The sequence below is a fragment of the Ovis canadensis genome, chromosome 5 (assembly GCF_042477335.2).
Source record: "Ovis canadensis isolate MfBH-ARS-UI-01 breed Bighorn chromosome 5, ARS-UI_OviCan_v2, whole genome shotgun sequence".
In the NCBI taxonomy this organism is placed as follows: Eukaryota; Metazoa; Chordata; class Mammalia; order Artiodactyla; family Bovidae; genus Ovis; species Ovis canadensis.
Window position 1 is genome coordinate 107788583 of NC_091249.1, and position 7664 is coordinate 107796246.

The window sequence follows — 7664 nt, forward strand, 5'->3', positions numbered from 1 at the left end:
GCAGTTTGCAGAGGGGCAGCTCAGAAGGTGATGAGCCACCAGGGTTCTGAGCTGCTCTCAAGACTTCCTAGACTCATCGCGGCTGCACTTGGCCCTGTCTGTCTGTATGCAGCTCTAAGGGTTTGGCTGAATGAGCCACATTGCCAGCAGCTCTTTCCAACCTCAGATGCGTGAAGACCCTGGTTGGTGGCTGTGCCTGTTTTCAGAGTCTGATCTTGTCTGATGCTCTTTCTCTCTCTGGATCTCTCTAGATCTGACCACAGAGGACCAGTGTGACTCTCATTGTAGACTCTTACTCCCATTTGACCACAGAGGATTCTGGCTGACTCTAACTGTGGTCCTTTTCATACTGTTTATGGGGTTCTCAAGGCAAGAATACGGAAGTGGTTGGCCATTCCCTTCCTCAGTGGACCGCGTTTTGTCAAAACTCTCCACCATGACCCGTCCGTCTTGGATGGCCCTACATGGCATAGCTCATAGTTTCCTTGAGTTAGACAAGGCTGTGGTCCACATGGGCTTCCCTGGCGGCTCAGAGGTTAAAGCATCTGCCTGCAGTGTGGGAGACCTAGGTTCAATCCCTGGGTCGGGAAGATCCCCTGGAGAAGAAAATGGCAACCCACTCCAGTATTCTTGCCTGGAGAATCCCATGGTCAGAGGAGCTTGGTGGGCTACAGTCCGTGGGGTCAGACATGTGATCAGTTTGATTAGTTTTCTGTGATTATGGTTTTCAATCTGTCTGCCCTCTGACGGAGAAGGATAAGAGGCTTATGGAAGCTTCCTGATGGGAGAGGCTGACTGAGGGGAAAACTAGGTCTTGTTCTGATGGGCGGAGCCATGTTCAGTAAATCTTTAATCCAATTTTCTGTTGATGGGCGGGACTGTGTTCCCTCCCTGTTTTTTGACCTGAGGCCAAACTATGGTGGAGGTAAGGAAGATAATGGTGACCTCCTTCAAAAGGTCCCGTGCAGTTTCTGCTACACTCACTGCCCCCGACCCTGCAGCAGGCCACTGTGGAAACGCCAATACTTTGGAGCTAAAAATCCAATACTTTGGCCACCTGATGAGAAGAATCGACTCCTTAGAAAAGACCCTAATGCTGGGAAAGATTGAAGGCTGGAGAAGGGGACGACAGAGGATGAGATGGTTGGATAGTACCACTGACTCGATGGACATGAGTTTGAGTAAACTCCAGGAGTTGGTGATGGGCAGGGAGGCCTGGTGTGCTGTGGTCCATGGGGTCACAAAGAGTCAGACACGGCTGAGCGACTGAACTGAACTGTGGTCCCTCACCTTCCACCTCTAGGGGGCGCTGCTTGGTACTGAACTCAGAAACACGGCAGCTCCCATTAACTATAGACCTACTGTGCGCTAGGCTCAGTGCTAGGAGCTTTACATACAGTACTTCTCAACCTCACAGCGACTTTGAAAGGTAGATACTTGGAACCCCAAACCGACTAGAAGTTCAGCCATGGTCAGTAGTGGCTGCTCTCTCCAGCAGGCTCCACCACATACTCGAAAAGTCTCTCTGAAAAGTTGCCACCTTTTCTGAGATCCGGACTCAGTTTGGTATAATAGCACATCACCCACTAATACTGGTGCCCTCAGGGTCCCTAGTCCCTCTGAACTTTCTTACTGTCATTTGAGCTCAAGATTGTATTCCACTTTTCCAGATGTTTCACCATAGGCAGTTCTTACTTTTTCTACTAATTCACGGGAGGGCTTTTTCTCCTCTCCTTAAGCAGATCATATCAGGCAAATCTAACTGAGCTATTTATTAGATATCTGTTTATCAGGGGAAGCAGGAAGGAAGTGGCATGTTTCTCTCTCATCTCAGCTCCTGGTGCTAAAGTCGCATATCTCACAGGGCGTCTGACCTGTCTCCTGAGGGATGGGTGTGCTGGAGGAAAGCTGGAGGGTTAAGGACTCCCCTTGTGCTGTGAATCCTTGGATTCCCTCTAAGGGGTTCCAGGATACTTGGAGAGAAAGCACATAGATTTAGACTTCAGAGCATCATATAAACAAGCAGAACATAATACCCTAGTTTTTTTTTTTTTACAGCCCCAGCCTCTAATTAGGTTTAGCTGTTTGGATGTTTTAGATACAAAGTAAGGAAATACCCAGTTTAAACTGGTTTTCTTCTCTCTTTTTTCAAAATATTTCTTTATTCATTGCCGGGTCTTCGTTACAGCTCGCGGCATCATCAGTCTTAGTTGCGGCGTGTGGAATCCTTAGTTGTGGCACATGAACTCTTAGTTGCTTCCTGTGGGATCTAGTTTCCTGACCAGGGATCAAACCTGGGCCCCCTGCGTTGGGAGCACAGAGTCTTTGCCCCTGGACCACCAGGGAAGTCCCTGAACTGGTTTTCATTAGAGGGCTTTGGTTTTCTTGGCTATCAGTTAGTTGGAGGTAGGAAGCTGGCTCAGAGGCTCAGGGGTCCAGGGCCCTGGGCGGGTGTTTCTGAGATTCTCCTGGTCCTCCCCTCATGACTGCAGGTTGGCTGTAGCTGGTGCAAGCATCCGTCCTCACGTAACTGTGATCAAAGGTAGGAGGAAGAGGGTGGCCCAGGCAGGGGTGGGCCAGGAGGGGGTGACACGGGCAGGGCATCCCCCCTCCACCCGCCCCTGCCCCCAGCACCCTTCCCTCTGTCTGCAGTGCTGCAGGTGGTTCACTGCCCACCCCAGGTCAGCGGCTCTCTTCCCCAAGTGCACCGGTGTGTGCTTGATACCTGGGCTCTCTGGGCCAGCACGAGGAGACAGCGCACCAGTGGGTCATCGATCCGCCTTTCTCCGTCCCATGTGGACTCTGACTTTACTGTCTTCCACTCCCTTTCACCATCGAGAGCACGGCTCCTCGTTTCACTGGTGCCTCCTTCCCAAGGTAGCTGCGCCAGAGGCGAAGGGATCTTCGGGACTGATCCATCACTCCTGTATGGGATGCCTTGGGCTGCAAGGAACAGACACCCCAACTCAGACTGGCTTAAATAATAATTTTTAAAAATCAGACTTCCTTGGAGGTCCAGTGGTGAAGAGTATGCCTGCCGATGCAGGGGACACCGGTTCAGTTCCTGGTCTGGGAAGATTTCCACGTGCCACGGAGCAACTAAGCCTGTGCACCACAACTGCTGAAGCTGGCACCCCGTAAAGCCTGTGCGTCACAGCAAGAGAAGCCACTGCAATGAGAAGCCTGTGCGTCACAGCAAGAGAAGCCACTGCAATGAGAAGCCTGTGCGTCACAACTAGAGAGTGGCCCGTGGCAACTGGATAAAGCCTGTGCACAATAGTGAGATGCCCCCCCAAATTAATTAATTTTAAAAATTAAAAATTATATTCAAAACAATAAAAGTCTGCAAGTAGCACAGCTTTGGAGCTGGCACAGTTGAGTGGCTTTGGCTCCACTCACCTGCCCTTGTGCACGTGATGGCTTCACCCTCAGCCTGGCAGTGGAGTCCCTCATCTCTGTGAACAAGTGTCCAGAGGAAGTGAGAAAACTTCTCATGTCTGAAGTTTTCCTACACCTCACTGGGTGTTGGTCCAGACTGCCCCCCAGGCTCATTCCTGACCCATGGATAGACACAAGGAATGGAATGATCTCTGTGCCTCTCCAAAGACATCCATCTTGAAGACTCAGGCCCTTACCTGGAGTGGAGATGGTTTAGCCTCTCCTGAGGGAAGCGGCTGTGTTGGGGAGGACTGGACTCCTGGGCAAAGCTGGGAGGAGGAAGGAGAACACGCGTGTCAGGGAGGCAACCACAGCATTCACCACCAGCTCCCAGGACAAACCTCTTGGGAGCAGAGAGCCACCAACAGGGACTTCATCTTGTTTCAGCAAATGAAGCTGAAAACCCTGAAATAAAGGATGACAGCTTCTGCTATTGAATAGATGGTTTTAACCACTTCTTTCCAGTAGTCATGTATGGATGTGAGAGTTGGACTATAAAGAAAGCTGAGCACTGAACAACTGATGCTTTTGAATTGTGGTGTTGGAGAAGACTCTTGAGAGTCCCTTGGACTGCAAGGAGATCCAACCAGTCCATCCTAAAGGAGCTCAATCCCGAGTGTTCATTGGAAGGACTGATGCTGAAGCTGAAACTCCAATACTTTGGCCACCTGATGTGAAGAGCTGACTCATTGGAAAAGACCCTGATGCTGGGAAAGATTGAAGGCAGAAGAAGGGGATGATAGAGGATGAGATGGCTGGATGGCATCACCGAGTCAATGGACACGGGTTTGTGTGAACACCGGGAGTTGGTGATGGACAGGGAGGCCTGGCGTGCTGTGGTTCATGGGGTCGCAAAGAGTCAGACACGACTGAGCGACTGAACTGAACTGAACTGAACCACCTCTTTGATACCTGCCTTCTGAGCCTAAATGTTCTCAACAGTTTGAGATCTGCCATTTCCTCCTTTCTGAAGGCAGATTGTCAGGATGATATTTATCTGATAAATATCCCCTCCACAGTAGATGTACTACTTGCAGATCGAAAGCAGCCCCAGGCAGGTTTGGAGGCCATCCAAGGCTCTCCAGCTGGGAAGGGAGAGGCCTGGGAGTCAAGCCCAGGTGTGTCTGAGTCCAAAGCAGATGCTCTGTGCTCCACCCAGCAAAGCCCACGGTCTTAGAGGGAGGCCAGCACCTCCCCGAGCCCTGTCGCGTGCTGGCATCCCCCAGGGCATTTCTCTGCTGTATTTTTGCAGCCTGCCCTTGAGCCCCTCCATGGAACAGGCAGGCATTGGAGTCAACGAAAGGAGTGCCCAGTATCTCCCTTGGAGGGTGGAACCTCTCCTGCCAGTGAGTGCCCACCTCCACCCCAGACACAACTTTCAAGTAAGACAGAACATTTTATAGATTATAGAGCCAGGACAAGGAGGAAAACGGCACGTGTGTTTGAGGACATCGTGGGAGAGACAGTCACAGCCTTGCTGGTGAAAGAGAAAATAGTGGTTCCAAGTGGGAGTGAAGATAAAATCACAATGCAGGGCTTTTCTGAAAGCACGCCTGAGCATATTCTGCTCTCACACGGGACAGTGATGCGTCTCCCCGCTAATGGCGTTATCCAAGCGCCAATTCCCCCCTTGAAGCTCAGCTTGACTCTACGAAGCTGATAAAAGCCCAGAAAGCTTAACTGAACTCACTGTAGGACGCAGATTTGACTTTCATTCCTGTTATCATCTAAGTTCTAGTCTAACTTTTATCTGGATACCTTTTTTTGTTGACACATATCCACTCCTGTGAATGGTCTACAAGCTGGTTGTTTTTCTTGCTAATTCCCCCGATGTCAGTACAAAAGAAAGCATTGGTGAGTGCTCAACTTGAATATCCATCCAGAGGCACTAATTTCGTAATAATATATGGCAATATGATGGAAGACTTAGGAAATGTTTTTTTTTAAAAAGAGGCAGACCCGTGTGAACTGGTATGGGGCAGACTCTTGTTAAGACACAGCAAGATGACTGCAGTTTGCTACCTTTTATCTAAAAAAAAAAAAAAAAAAAACAACCTTTGTTTTTGCACTGGAATCAGGAGGCCAGAGCTGGGGGTGAAGAAGGGCAAATACTGCATTTTCTGTAGAAAACTGTCAACAGCTGGCGAGCCTTCCTTTTCAGGGCTTGCCGAACGATGATGGAACTGACCCTGTGATCATCAGCCCCCTGTCCCCACCACCTTTCCCCACCCTGGTTGGCCCAGAAAAGCATATTGGTGTTTTTCCTTTTCTCCCCCAAGCCAAATGAGAAGGGCTCCAAGAGAAACATTCTGAAAGATTGGCATGCCCCTGCAAAAGGGAGATGGGTAGCTCACTTGCCAATTGGACAGGCACTCAGATTGTCAGTACCTGGGTCTACCCTGTGCTACTACCCGGGAGGGTGAAGAGCCTCGGGAGAGATGGGAGATTCGTGAGTTTCCCATGGGACCAATGTGCATCAGGGAAGGTGACAGCGTGGATCTGGTCATAGCAGCGGCAGGAGCCTGAGGACATTAGTAGAAGTCAGCCTGCAGCTGGCTCTGCCTCACTGGGGAGACTGTGTTTCTGTTCTTCAGAAACCCTCTCTGAAGAACTTACCTGGGTGCCCCAAGTGAAAGTGAAGTCGCTCACTCGTGTCTGACTCTTTGCGACTCCATGGACTGTAGCCCACCAGGCTTCTCTGTCCATGGGATTTCCCAGGCCAGAATACTGGAGTGGGTTGCCATTTCCTTCTCCGGGAGATCTTCCTCACCCAGGGATCGAACCCAGGTCTCCTGCATTGCAGGCAGACGCTTTACCCTCTGAGCCACCTGGGAGGCCCTGGGAGCCAGCCACTCAGGGGGCATGGCTGAGTGCCAGTGTTGGCCAGGATGCTGTGACCATTCACAGGGAGAGGACCACAATGTAAGCAGCTAAGAGACATTTGCCTTTCTTCCCTGTTGCCCCTCTCAGTCCTCAGCCTTGAAAAAAGGAGGGGGAGAGAGATATCATTGAGCCGATCATGTGCCTGCTCCAAGGGGCGGAGCGAAGGAGCAGATATGGAGATCCCTCCCAGCCAGCAGTGGAAGTGGGCTTGGAGCTGATATGAGATTGGAATTTTAAACTAGAGTAACTAAAGGTGAACAGAAAGCTATGGGGTCTGTTCATCTTCTGCCCACCCTGTAGAGAAGGGAGATTGGACAGAGTACAGCAATAAGTCAGCAATAAGTGAAAAGTAAAACACTCCAGGTTAGCTTTCTGCAGCATCGTATATTTAAACGTATATAGACTGTCTCTCAGTCATGTCCAACTCTTTGTGACCACATGGACTGTAATCCACCAGGCTCCTCCATTCATGGGGATTTTCCAGGTCAGAATACTGGAGTGGGTGCCACTTCCTCCTCCAGACTATCTCTGGGCTTCTCAGCACGATAGTAAAGAATCAGCCTGCTAATGCAGCAGATGCAGGAGATGTGGGTTTGATCCCTGGTACAGGAAGACCCCCTAGAGAAGGAAACAGCAGCCCACTCCAGTATTCTCACCTGGAGAATCCCATGGACAGAGGAGCCTGGTGGGCTACACTCCACGGGGTCACAAAGAGTCAGACACGACTGAGCGTGCCCGCACAGAGTATCTCTAGAGGGACACACAAGAAATGGTGAGCAGAGACTGACACTGGGGGCAAGTGGACAGAAAAGTTGGCCTGTTTCTCCTCTTTAAGGGATCAGGTCCACACTGAGGCGCAAAAGCCAAATTCCTTTCTGCCCCGGCAGGGACAGGGTGCAGGGCTGGTGGGGGCTACTCTGCACCCAGCTTGTTCCTGAGAAGCAGAAGAGGTGAGGATGAGCCTGCATGCTCACACACAAGCCATGTGCTGGAAGCCAGGGACAGAGAGTGTCTGCAGGGCACAAGCCCTCCATCTGCGCGTCCTGCACCTGGAGGAGTCTCTCACCCACACCCTGGATCATGAGGACATTCCAGAAGGCTTGGAACCTGGCCTCAGTCTTCTCCGTAAATGGATCTCCTGCAAATGCTTGTCCAGAAAACCTCACCACGTGCAAGGATGAGTCATCAAAAAGGAGCCATCACGAGATCTGTGTACAGATGATGCCAGAAGAAAAGTCTGGAAGCCAGAAGAGAGGAAATGTCCACAGAGCATTACAAAGAGTACAAATGAGGACTTCCCGTGTGGTATTGTTGGTAAAAATGACAACTACCACCCTAAATCC

At 50.7% G+C, this 7664-nt stretch overlaps 1 non-coding gene across 1 annotated transcript; it reads right to left on the reverse strand.

Moving 5' to 3' along the window:
- Positions 1 to 2273: 2273 nt before the first annotated feature.
- Positions 2274 to 2346, reverse strand: TRNAG-CCC (transfer RNA glycine (anticodon CCC)). Its single transcript has one exon. It is a non-coding gene; the product is annotated as a tRNA-Gly (tRNA).
- Positions 2347 to 7664: the final 5318 nt, after the last annotated feature.